At 56.5% G+C, this 12,503-nt stretch overlaps 1 long non-coding RNA gene and 2 other non-coding genes across 4 annotated transcripts in view; 2 read left to right on the top strand and 1 right to left on the bottom strand.

Annotated features, from left to right (window-relative positions):
• The window catches only part of LOC117976474 (uncharacterized), a 190,879-nt gene that overhangs the window by 65,849 nt on the left and 112,527 nt on the right, over positions 1 to 12,503 (bottom strand). For both annotated transcript variants that reach the window (XR_010110633.1, XR_010110634.1), the window contains one exon: positions 1 to 12,503. This exon is cut by the window's left edge and continues 65,849 nt beyond it; it is cut by the window's right edge and continues 58,830 nt beyond it. This is a non-coding gene — a long non-coding RNA (uncharacterized LOC117976474).
• On the top strand, positions 3,103 to 3,293 carry LOC134729542 (U2 spliceosomal RNA). The gene has a single exon (XR_010110752.1). It is a non-coding gene; the product is annotated as a U2 spliceosomal RNA (small nuclear RNA).
• Positions 9,155 to 9,345, top strand: LOC134729541 (U2 spliceosomal RNA). The gene has a single exon (XR_010110751.1). It is a non-coding gene; the product is annotated as a U2 spliceosomal RNA (small nuclear RNA).

Below are 12,503 nucleotides of genomic sequence, written 5' to 3'. Positions count from 1 at the left end.
TCGGGAGTTGGAGACCAGCCTGACCAACATGGAGAAACCCCATGTGTACTAAAAATACAAACTTAGCCGGGCGTGGTGGCACATGCCTGTAGTCCCAGCTGCTCGGGAGGCTGAGGCAGGGGAATCGCTTGAACCCGGGAGGCGGAGGTTGCAGAGAGCCTAGATCGCGCCATTGGACTCCAGGCTGGGTAACAAGAGCGGAACCTCCGTCTGAAAAAAAAAAAAAAATTGGGAGAATTTTGCTCCCACTGCCGTCAAAATCCCATGTGTATTTCACACTTACAGCACAGCTCCGTTAGAACTGACCACATTTCCAGGGCTCCCTAGATACCTGTGGCCAGCGGCTGCCATACTGCACCGTGCTGGGCTGTAGAATGGGGATGACAAGACAGGGCGGCGGAGATTGGGTTGGCGTGAAGCGAGGGAAACACTCGGCCGCAGGACAAAACTAAAACAGCAAGGGGGCACCGAAAGACTCAGTAGTCCACATGAATATCTTGATTATGTTGTAGCCGAGATAATGTAGGGTCCACCCCTACCGGGTCTGTGGGTTTTCTCTTCGTGTGTGTGCGCGGAGACGAGAGATCGAAGAGATAAAGACAGAAGACAAAGAGATAGGAAGAAAGACAGCTGGGCCCGGGGGACCACTGCCACCAAAGCGCGGAGACAGACAGGTAGTGGCCCCGAATGCCTGGAGGCGCTGCTATTTATTGTAGTCAAGGCAAGGGGGCAGGGTAAGGAGTGCCAGTCATCTCCAGTGATCGATAGGTCACGCGAGTCACGTGTCCACTGGACAGGGGGCCTTTCCCTTTGTGGTAGCCGAGGTGGAGAGGGAGGACAGCAAACGTCAGCGTTTCTTCTATGCACTTATCAGAAAGATCGAAGACTGTGGTACTCCTACTAATTCTGCTACTGCTGTCTTCTAAGAACTTAAAAGGAGGAGCCAGGTGTACAGGCGGAACATGAAAGTGAAGAAGGAGCGTGCCCACTGAAGCACAGCATCACAGGGAGACGTTGGAGCCTCCGGATGACTGCGGGCCGGCCTGGCTAATGTCAGACCTCCCACAAGAGGTGGTGGAGCGGAGCGTTCTCTGTCTCCCCTGGAGAGAGGGAGATTCCCTTTCCCGGCCTGCTAAGTAACGGGTGCCTTCCCAGGCACTGGGGCCGCCGCTAGACCAAGGCCTGCTAAGTAACCAGGGCCTTCCCAGGCACTGGCATTACCGCTAGGCCAAGGAGCCCTCCAGCGGCCCTTCTCTGGGCGTGAATGAGGGCTCACACTCTTGTCTCCTGGTCACCTCTCACTGTGGCCCTTCAGCTCCTAACTCTGTGTGGCCTGGTTTCCCCCAAGGTAATCATAATGGAACAGAGATCATTATGGTAATAGAACAAAGAGTAATGCTACAAACTAATGATTAATAATAGTCAGATATAATCCTATCCGTTTCCTATCTCTAGTAAAACTTTTCTTATTCTAATAATTTTCTTTACTATACTGGAACAGCTTGTGCCTTCAGGCTCTTGCCTGGGCACCTGGGTGGCTTGCGGCCCACAAGATAAGATATATTGCGTTGAACTATAGTTTATGTTGATTGCTGAATGATTTAGGGCGGGGGGGTGGGCACCCTCTGAAATTCTGCCCTGGAGGAGAGGCCTCACCCTAACCCTGGCCGTGGCTAATAATAAGGCCCACCTCTTAGGGCCGTGGAGTGAAATTAAGTTTTCCAGGTAATGCGCAGTAGAGCCCTCAGCCCTCCGCTGAAGTTGCGTTAGGAAGGAGGAAGGGAGAGGTAAATGCTGAGCCCGCAGGCGGCAGTCTGTGCCTCGGAGAGAAACTTTATCCCAACCTTGCTGGGGGCCTTGACGCCCACCTTGCCCCAAGAGCACCCCGGCAGTCACCCCTGCCCTCTGGGGTCCTGCCACCCCGAGCCCGACCTTCCCCCTTTTCCCCCGCGCCGGGCCAATAGCCTCCTAACTGCGTCGTGCTCATCACGGTCTGCCGTGCTCATCACCTTTGCGTCGTTTCTTCGCTCCACAAACGTTTGCTGAGCGCCTTCCACACGCCAGGCGCCAGACTCGCGCGGGGAAACAGGGATAAGCACTGAGGAGGGGTCCCAGCCCTCAGCGATGGGATTTCAGAGCGGGAGATAGAGGGTTGCCCAGAAGGGTGGTGAGTGGAATAGCTGATATAAACAACGGGGGCGCGATGAAATACACAGGAGGGCTGCTAGTCACATACGGGGCGGGTGCCGAGGGCCCTTGACTAAGGGAGGCTTCCTGGACGGGTGACACCCAAGCGGAGTCCTGACGACCTGCGTCAGAAGTAGCCAGGCGAGGAGGAGGGGAAGGGAATCCACGTCCCGAGCAGGGAGGCAGCTTTCCCTACACAGCACAGGACACGGTCCGCGCACAGAAGCCGCAGGAGACGCAGGCACAGGGGCTGGGGAGAATCCTTGCTGGGCCCTCGCCGCCTCCCTCTGCTGGGTGTCTGGTGCCAGCCTCCTGCCTGGCAGAGGAACTCCAGCCCCTGCTCCCGGAAGCCCCTCCAGGCCTTCGGCTTCCCTGACTGGGCATGGGCCCCTCGTCCCCTCGGGTACGGGGCCGGTCTCCCCGCCCGCGGGCGGCGAAGTAAAGGCCCAGCGCAGCCCGCGCTCCTGCCCTGGGGCCTCGTCTTTCTCCAGGAAAACGTGGACCGCTCTCCGCCGACAGGTCTCTTCCACAGACCCCTGTCGCCTTCGCCCCCAGTCTCTTCCGGTTCTGTCTTTTCGCTGGCTCGATACGAACAAGGAAGTCGCCCCCAGCGGAGCCCCGGCTCCCCCAGGCAGAGGCGGCCCCGGGGGCGGAGTCAACGGCGGAGGCCACGCCCTCCGTGAAAGGGCGGGGCATGCAAATTCGAAATGAAAGCCCGGGAACGCCGGAAGAAGCACGGGTGTAAGATTTCCCTTTTCAAAGGCGGAGAATAAGAAATCAGCCCGAGAGTGTAAGGGCGTCAATAGCGCTGTGGACGAGACAGAGGGAATGGGGCAAGGAGCGAGGCTGGGGCTCTCACCGCGACTTGAATGTGGATGAGAGTGGGACGGTGACGGCGGGCGCGAAGGCGGCAGCATCGCTTCTCGGCCTTTTGGCTAAGATCAAGTGTAGTATCTGTTCTTATCAGTTTAATATCTGATACGTCCTCTATCCGAGGACAATATATTAAATGGATTTTTGGAGCAGGGAGATGGAATAGGAGCTTGCTCCGTCCACTCCACGCATCGACCTGGTATTGCAGTACCTCCAGGAACGGTGCACCCCCTCCGGGGATACAACGTGTTTCCTAAAAGCAGAGCGAGGTAAGAGACAGTAGCATCTGCGGGGCGGCTTGCACGCCGAGTGCCTGTGACGCGCCGGCTTGACTTAACTGCTTCCCTGAAGTACCGCGAGGGAGGTTCCTGATCTGCGGGCGGTAGGCTTATGCGGCACGCTTCCGTTTCCACCGTGACTACTGCGCTTTGGGAAGGCCACGACCTCCTCCTTTGGGGAGGTCCTTAGGATCTCAGCTTGGCAGTCGAGTGGGTGGCGACCTTTTAAAGGAATGGGATCCACCCGGAATTGAACTTCTTTCTCCTCTCTCTCTCTCTCTCTCTCTCTCTCTCTCTCTCTCTCTTCACCCCCCCCCCGCCTCTCCTCCGTTCTCTCTTTTGGTTTCCCCCACCCCCTCCCAAGTTCTGGGGTACATGTGCAGGACGTGCAGGTTTGGAACATAGATACACGTGTGCCACGGTGCTTTGCTGCACCTATCCACCAGTCGTCTAGGTTTGAAGCCCCGCACGCGTTGGCTATTTGTCCTAATGCTCTCTCTCCCCTTGCCCCCCACGCCCCGTCAGGGCCCGGCGTGTGATGTTCCCCTCCCTGTGTCCCATGTGTTCTCACTGTTCAACTCCCACTTAGGAGCGAGAACATGCGGTGTTTGGTTTTCGCTTCCTGTGTCAGTTTGCTGAGAATGAGGCCTTCCAGCTTCATCCACGTTCCCGCAGAGGACATGAACTCATCCTTTTTTATGGCTGCGTAGTAATTCCATGGTGTATACGTGCCACACTTTCTTTATCCAGCCTATCATTCATGGGCATTCGAGTTGGTTCCAAGTCTTTGCTATTGTAAATAGTGCTGCAGTAAACATACGTGTCCACGTGTCTTCCTAGTAGGAACTTCTTCCTCTTCAGCCCGCTGAGTAGCTGGCACTTTAAGGCAGGTGCCAACGCACCGGCAGCAAGCTTCCTTTTTTGCCCGGGAAAAACTGAGGTGCAGGTAGTATAAGCCATTTATCACGGAACGCACAGGAGCAGAGCTCGAGTCCAAGCATCGTGGCTCCACCCGTCATGCTTGATGCATCTTTAGGCTCCGCTCTAGGTATGCGTATCCTTTACGGGATCAGCCACCGGCAGTTGCCTTGCGACCACGATGACAAACCTCTGCCGGCTCTTTTGGGTCTCATCCCTGTATCTATTAAACGTTGCATCCCAACATAAAGATCGGAATGTTCCTTTCGCTGACCCAGTCTCTCACCCTTTCCAAACTCCAGAAATCTTGTCTGTCCTCGGAAGAACTCCCCCTGCTTCTTTCTCTAAAGGCTGTCTTCAGGCCGGGCACAGTGGGGGGATCGCTTGAGCCCAGAAGGCCGCAGTGAGGTGAGATCGCGCCATTGCACTGCAGCCCCGGCGGCAGAGCCGGAGCCCCGTCTCGAAAGAAACAAACAAAAACCAACCGACCAACCAACAAACAAACACAGACAAAGAAAGAAAGAGCCCAGGCAACCTAGTGAAAACCTGTTCGGGCTGGGGCGTATCTGTACCCCAGCTGTTCCAGAGGCTGAGGCCAGGAGGATGGGTGGACGCTGGGAGGTGGATGCTGCAGTGAGCAGTGATCGCACCACTGCACTCCAGCCTGGGTGACAGAGCCAGACCCCGTCCCAAATAAATAAACATGAAAATAGAGGAACCAGTTTGTAGAAAGCGGGAGAGGGTCCCATTGAACTTCAAGCCTTCGAGCAACAGCTGTGGCTGGACAGGTTGGACCAGCAGGCTGGAGCAGTCGCCATCTTGGCAGGGATCATTGACCCTGATCTATCGCCGGGAGGAGGAAGAGCTGATCTTACGCAGGGAGGGCAGGTGGACTATGCGTGGACTCTGGTGATCTGTTTGGGTGCCAGGTGTTACTCCCAGGGCCACCCGTAACTGTGAATGTGCAGGAACCCTGACTTGAGAAGGGCCTGGCCACGGGGGGCTTAGGCCCCTGGGGAATGAGAGTTTGGTTCCCGGTACCCAGGGAAACCACCAGCATCGGCAGAGGTGATAGCTGGGGAGGAGCGGGGATTTGGACGAGAGACACAGGATGAGTACCGGGGGCAGCCCCGTGATCAACAACTGCTGCAACAGGGGCCGTTTGTTCGACTCGCTAGTCTTCTGTGGCTCTATGCGGTACTAAAGAGCAGAAGACAGAAGATACAAAAACCACAAAAGGTAGCCGGGCGTGGTGCTGCCCGTCAATAATCCCAGCTACTCGGGAGGCTGAGACAGGAGAATCGCTTGAACCCGGGAGGCGGAAGTTTCAGCGAGCCGAGATCACGCCATTGCAGTCCAACCTGAGCGTCCGAGCGAGACTCTATCTCAGAAAATAAAGACAGAATGAAAGAGCCCGGCGCGGTGGCTTACGCCTGTAATCCCAGCGCTTTGGGAGGCCGAGGCGGGCGGATCGCCTGAGGTCAGGAGCTGGAGACCAGCCTGGCCGACATGGCGAAACCCCCTAAAAATACAAAAATGAGCCGGGCGTGGTGGCCTACGCCTGTAATCCCAGCTACCCAGGAGGCTGAGGCAGGAGAATCGCTGGAACCCGGGAGGTAGAGGCTGCAGTGAGCCGAGATCGCGCCACTGCACTCCAGCCTGGGCGACAGAGCAAGAGTTTGTCTGTCAAAAAAAAAAAAAAAAAAAAAAAAAAAAAAAGCCAGGGTGAGCGGTGGCTCAAGCCTGTAATCGCAAGCAACACTTTGGGAGGCGGCAGCTGGGCGGATCACCGGAGGTCGGGAGTTGGAGACCAGCCTGACCAACATGGAGAAACCCCATGTGTACTAAAAATACAAACTTAGCCGGGCGTGGTGGCACATGCCTGTAGTCCCAGCTGCTCGGGAGGCTGAGGCAGGGGAATCGCTTGAACCCGGGAGGCGGAGGTTGCAGAGAGCCTAGATCGCGCCATTGGACTCCAGGCTGGGTAACAAGAGCGGAACCTCCGTCTGAAAAAAAAAAAAAAATTGGGAGAATTTTGCTCCCACTGCCGTCAAAATCCCATGTGTATTTCACACTTACAGCACAGCTCCGTTAGAACTGACCACATTTCCAGGGCTCCCTAGATACCTGTGGCCAGCGGCTGCCATACTGCACCGTGCTGGGCTGTAGAATGGGGATGACAAGACAGGGCGGCGGAGATTGGGTTGGCGTGAAGCGAGGGAAACACTCGGCCGCAGGACAAAACTAAAACAGCAAGGGGGCACCGAAAGACTCAGTAGTCCACATGAATATCTTGATTATGTTGTAGCCGAGATAATGTAGGGTCCACCCCTACCGGGTCTGTGGGTTTTCTCTTCGTGTGTGTGCGCGGAGACGAGAGATCGAAGAGATAAAGACAGAAGACAAAGAGATAGGAAGAAAGACAGCTGGGCCCGGGGGACCACTGCCACCAAAGCGCGGAGACAGACAGGTAGTGGCCCCGAATGCCTGGAGGCGCTGCTATTTATTGTAGTCAAGGCAAGGGGGCAGGGTAAGGAGTGCCAGTCATCTCCAGTGATCGATAGGTCACGCGAGTCACGTGTCCACTGGACAGGGGGCCTTTCCCTTTGTGGTAGCCGAGGTGGAGAGGGAGGACAGCAAACGTCAGCGTTTCTTCTATGCACTTATCAGAAAGATCGAAGACTGTGGTACTCCTACTAATTCTGCTACTGCTGTCTTCTAAGAACTTAAAAGGAGGAGCCAGGTGTACAGGCGGAACATGAAAGTGAAGAAGGAGCGTGCCCACTGAAGCACAGCATCACAGGGAGACGTTGGAGCCTCCGGATGACTGCGGGCCGGCCTGGCTAATGTCAGACCTCCCACAAGAGGTGGTGGAGCGGAGCGTTCTCTGTCTCCCCTGGAGAGAGGGAGATTCCCTTTCCCGGCCTGCTAAGTAACGGGTGCCTTCCCAGGCACTGGGGCCGCCGCTAGACCAAGGCCTGCTAAGTAACCAGGGCCTTCCCAGGCACTGGCATTACCGCTAGGCCAAGGAGCCCTCCAGCGGCCCTTCTCTGGGCGTGAATGAGGGCTCACACTCTTGTCTCCTGGTCACCTCTCACTGTGGCCCTTCAGCTCCTAACTCTGTGTGGCCTGGTTTCCCCCAAGGTAATCATAATGGAACAGAGATCATTATGGTAATAGAACAAAGAGTAATGCTACAAACTAATGATTAATAATAGTCAGATATAATCCTATCCGTTTCCTATCTCTAGTAAAACTTTTCTTATTCTAATAATTTTCTTTACTATACTGGAACAGCTTGTGCCTTCAGGCTCTTGCCTGGGCACCTGGGTGGCTTGCGGCCCACAAGATAAGATATATTGCGTTGAACTATAGTTTATGTTGATTGCTGAATGATTTAGGGCGGGGGGGTGGGCACCCTCTGAAATTCTGCCCTGGAGGAGAGGCCTCACCCTAACCCTGGCCGTGGCTAATAATAAGGCCCACCTCTTAGGGCCGTGGAGTGAAATTAAGTTTTCCAGGTAATGCGCAGTAGAGCCCTCAGCCCTCCGCTGAAGTTGCGTTAGGAAGGAGGAAGGGAGAGGTAAATGCTGAGCCCGCAGGCGGCAGTCTGTGCCTCGGAGAGAAACTTTATCCCAACCTTGCTGGGGGCCTTGACGCCCACCTTGCCCCAAGAGCACCCCGGCAGTCACCCCTGCCCTCTGGGGTCCTGCCACCCCGAGCCCGACCTTCCCCCTTTTCCCCCGCGCCGGGCCAATAGCCTCCTAACTGCGTCGTGCTCATCACGGTCTGCCGTGCTCATCACCTTTGCGTCGTTTCTTCGCTCCACAAACGTTTGCTGAGCGCCTTCCACACGCCAGGCGCCAGACTCGCGCGGGGAAACAGGGATAAGCACTGAGGAGGGGTCCCAGCCCTCAGCGATGGGATTTCAGAGCGGGAGATAGAGGGTTGCCCAGAAGGGTGGTGAGTGGAATAGCTGATATAAACAACGGGGGCGCGATGAAATACACAGGAGGGCTGCTAGTCACATACGGGGCGGGTGCCGAGGGCCCTTGACTAAGGGAGGCTTCCTGGACGGGTGACACCCAAGCGGAGTCCTGACGACCTGCGTCAGAAGTAGCCAGGCGAGGAGGAGGGGAAGGGAATCCACGTCCCGAGCAGGGAGGCAGCTTTCCCTACACAGCACAGGACACGGTCCGCGCACAGAAGCCGCAGGAGACGCAGGCACAGGGGCTGGGGAGAATCCTTGCTGGGCCCTCGCCGCCTCCCTCTGCTGGGTGTCTGGTGCCAGCCTCCTGCCTGGCAGAGGAACTCCAGCCCCTGCTCCCGGAAGCCCCTCCAGGCCTTCGGCTTCCCTGACTGGGCATGGGCCCCTCGTCCCCTCGGGTACGGGGCCGGTCTCCCCGCCCGCGGGCGGCGAAGTAAAGGCCCAGCGCAGCCCGCGCTCCTGCCCTGGGGCCTCGTCTTTCTCCAGGAAAACGTGGACCGCTCTCCGCCGACAGGTCTCTTCCACAGACCCCTGTCGCCTTCGCCCCCAGTCTCTTCCGGTTCTGTCTTTTCGCTGGCTCGATACGAACAAGGAAGTCGCCCCCAGCGGAGCCCCGGCTCCCCCAGGCAGAGGCGGCCCCGGGGGCGGAGTCAACGGCGGAGGCCACGCCCTCCGTGAAAGGGCGGGGCATGCAAATTCGAAATGAAAGCCCGGGAACGCCGGAAGAAGCACGGGTGTAAGATTTCCCTTTTCAAAGGCGGAGAATAAGAAATCAGCCCGAGAGTGTAAGGGCGTCAATAGCGCTGTGGACGAGACAGAGGGAATGGGGCAAGGAGCGAGGCTGGGGCTCTCACCGCGACTTGAATGTGGATGAGAGTGGGACGGTGACGGCGGGCGCGAAGGCGGCAGCATCGCTTCTCGGCCTTTTGGCTAAGATCAAGTGTAGTATCTGTTCTTATCAGTTTAATATCTGATACGTCCTCTATCCGAGGACAATATATTAAATGGATTTTTGGAGCAGGGAGATGGAATAGGAGCTTGCTCCGTCCACTCCACGCATCGACCTGGTATTGCAGTACCTCCAGGAACGGTGCACCCCCTCCGGGGATACAACGTGTTTCCTAAAAGCAGAGCGAGGTAAGAGACAGTAGCATCTGCGGGGCGGCTTGCACGCCGAGTGCCTGTGACGCGCCGGCTTGACTTAACTGCTTCCCTGAAGTACCGCGAGGGAGGTTCCTGATCTGCGGGCGGTAGGCTTATGCGGCACGCTTCCGTTTCCACCGTGACTACTGCGCTTTGGGAAGGCCACGACCTCCTCCTTTGGGGAGGTCCTTAGGATCTCAGCTTGGCAGTCGAGTGGGTGGCGACCTTTTAAAGGAATGGGATCCACCCGGAATTGAACTTCTTTCTCCTCTCTCTCTCTCTCTTCACCCCCCCCCCCCGCCTCTCCTCCGTTCTCTCTTTTGGTTTCCCCCACCCCCTCCCAAGTTCTGGGGTACATGTGCAGGACGTGCAGGTTTGGAACATAGATACACGTGTGCCACGGTGCTTTGCTGCACCTATCCACCAGTCGTCTAGGTTTGAAGCCCCGCACGCGTTGGCTATTTGTCCTAATGCTCTCTCTCCCCTTGCCCCCCACGCCCCGTCAGGGCCCGGCGTGTGATGTTCCCCTCCCTGTGTCCCATGTGTTCTCACTGTTCAACTCCCACTTAGGAGCGAGAACATGCGGTGTTTGGTTTTCGCTTCCTGTGTCAGTTTGCTGAGAATGAGGCCTTCCAGCTTCATCCACGTTCCCGCAGAGGACATGAACTCATCCTTTTTTATGGCTGCGTAGTAATTCCATGGTGTATACGTGCCACACTTTCTTTATCCAGCCCATCATTCATGGGCATTCGAGTTGGTTCCAAGTCTTTGCTATTGTAAATAGTGCTGCAGTAAACATACGTGTCCACGTGTCTTCCTAGTAGGAACTTCTTCCTCTTCAGCCCGCTGAGTAGCTGGCACTTTAAGGCAGGTGCCAACGCACCGGCAGCAAGCTTCCTTTTTTGCCCGGGAAAAACTGAGGTGCAGGTAGTATAAGCCATTTATCACGGAACGCACAGGAGCAGAGCTCGAGTCCAAGCATCGTGGCTCCACCCGTCATGCTTGATGCATCTTTAGGCTCCGCTCTAGGTATGCGTATCCTTTACGGGATCAGCCACCGGCAGTTGCCTTGCGACCACGATGACAAACCTCTGCCGGCTCTTTTGGGTCTCATCCCTGTATCTATTATACATTGCATCCCAACATAAAGATCGGAATGTTCCTTTCGCTGACCCAGTCTCTCACCCTTTCCAAACTCCAGAAATCTTGTCTGTCCTCGGAAGAACTCCCCCTGCTTCTTTCTCTAAAGGCTGTCTTCAGGCCGGGCACAGTGGGGGGATCGCTTGAGCCCAGAAGGCCGCAGTGAGGTGAGATCGCGCCATTGCACTGCAGCCCCGGCGGCAGAGCCGGAGCCCCGTCTCGAAAGAAACAAACAAAAACCAACCGACCAACCAACAAACAAACACAGACAAAGAAAGAAAGAGCCCAGGCAACCTAGTGAAAACCTGTTCGGGCTGGGGCGTATCTGTACCCCAGCTGTTCCAGAGGCTGAGGCCAGGAGGATGGGTGGACGCTGGGAGGTGGATGCTGCAGTGAGCAGTGATCGCACCACTGCACTCCAGCCTGGGTGACAGAGCCAGACCCCGTCCCAAATAAATAAACATGAAAATAGAGGAACCAGTTTGTAGAAAGCGGGAGAGGGTCCCATTGAACTTCAAGCCTTCGAGCAACAGCTGTGGCTGGACAGGTTGGACCAGCAGGCTGGAGCAGTCGCCATCTTGGCAGGGATCATTGACCCTGATCTATCGCCGGGAGGAGGAAGAGCTGATCTTACGCAGGGAGGGCAGGTGGACTATGCGTGGACTCTGGTGATCTGTTTGGGTGCCAGGTGTTACTCCCAGGGCCACCCGTAACTGTGAATGTGCAGGAACCCTGACTTGAGAAGGGCCTGGCCACGGGGGGCTTAGGCCCCTGGGGAATGAGAGTTTGGTTCCCGGTACCCAGGGAAACCACCAGCATCGGCAGAGGTGATAGCTGGGGAGGAGCGGGGATTTGGACGAGAGACACAGGATGAGTACCGGGGGCAGCCCCGTGATCAACAACTGCTGCAACAGGGGCCGTTTGTTCGACTCGCTAGTCTTCTGTGGCTCTATGCGGTACTAAAGAGCAGAAGACAGAAGATACAAAAACCACAAAAGGTAGCCGGGCGTGGTGCTGCCCGTCAATAATCCCAGCTACTCGGGAGGCTGAGACAGGAGAATCGCTTGAACCCGGGAGGCGGAAGTTTCAGCGAGCCGAGATCACGCCATTGCAGTCCAACCTGAGCGTCCGAGCGAGACTCTATCTCAGAAAATAAAGACAGAATGAAAGAGCCCAGCGCGGTGGCTTACGCCTGTAATCCCAGCGCTTTGGGAGGCCGAGGCGGGCGGATCGCCTGAGGTCAGGAGCTGGAGACCAGCCTGGCCGACATGGCGAAACCCCCTAAAAATACAAAAATGAGCCGGGCGTGGTGGCCTACGCCTGTAATCCCAGCTACCCAGGAGGCTGAGGCAGGAGAATCGCTGGAACCCGGGAGGTAGAGGCTGCAGTGAGCCGAGATCGCGCCACTGCACTCCAGCCTGGGCGACAGAGCAAGAGTTTGTCTGTCAAAAAAAAAAAAAAAAAAAAAAAAAAAAAAGCCAGGGTGAGCGGTGGCTCAAGCCTGTAATCGCAAGCAACACTTTGGGAGGCGGCAGCTGGGCGGATCACCGGAGGTCGGGAGTTGGAGACCAGCCTGACCAACATGGAGAAACCCCATGTGTACTAAAAATACAAACTTAGCCGGGCGTGGTGGCACATGCCTGTAGTCCCAGCTGCTCGGGAGGCTGAGGCAGGGGAATCGCTTGAACCCGGGAGGCGGAGGTTGCAGAGAGCCTAGATCGCGCCATTGGACTCCAGGCTGGGTAACAAGAGCGGAACCTCCGTCTGAAAAAAAAAAAAAAATTGGGAGAATTTTGCTCCCACTGCCGTCAAAATCCCATGTGTATTTCACACTTACAGCACAGCTCCGTTAGAACTGACCACATTTCCAGGGCTCCCTAGATACCTGTGGCCAGCGGCTGCCATACTGCACCGTGCTGGGCTGTAGAATGGGGATGACAAGACAGGGCGGCGGAGATTGGGTTGGCGTGAAGCGA

This window comes from Pan paniscus, chromosome 19, assembly GCF_029289425.2.
Source record: "Pan paniscus chromosome 19, NHGRI_mPanPan1-v2.0_pri, whole genome shotgun sequence".
NCBI lineage: Eukaryota > Metazoa > Chordata > Mammalia > Primates > Hominidae > Pan > Pan paniscus.
The sequence above is the reverse complement of the archived record's forward strand: the minus strand, read 5'-3'. Positions and strand labels throughout refer to the sequence as shown.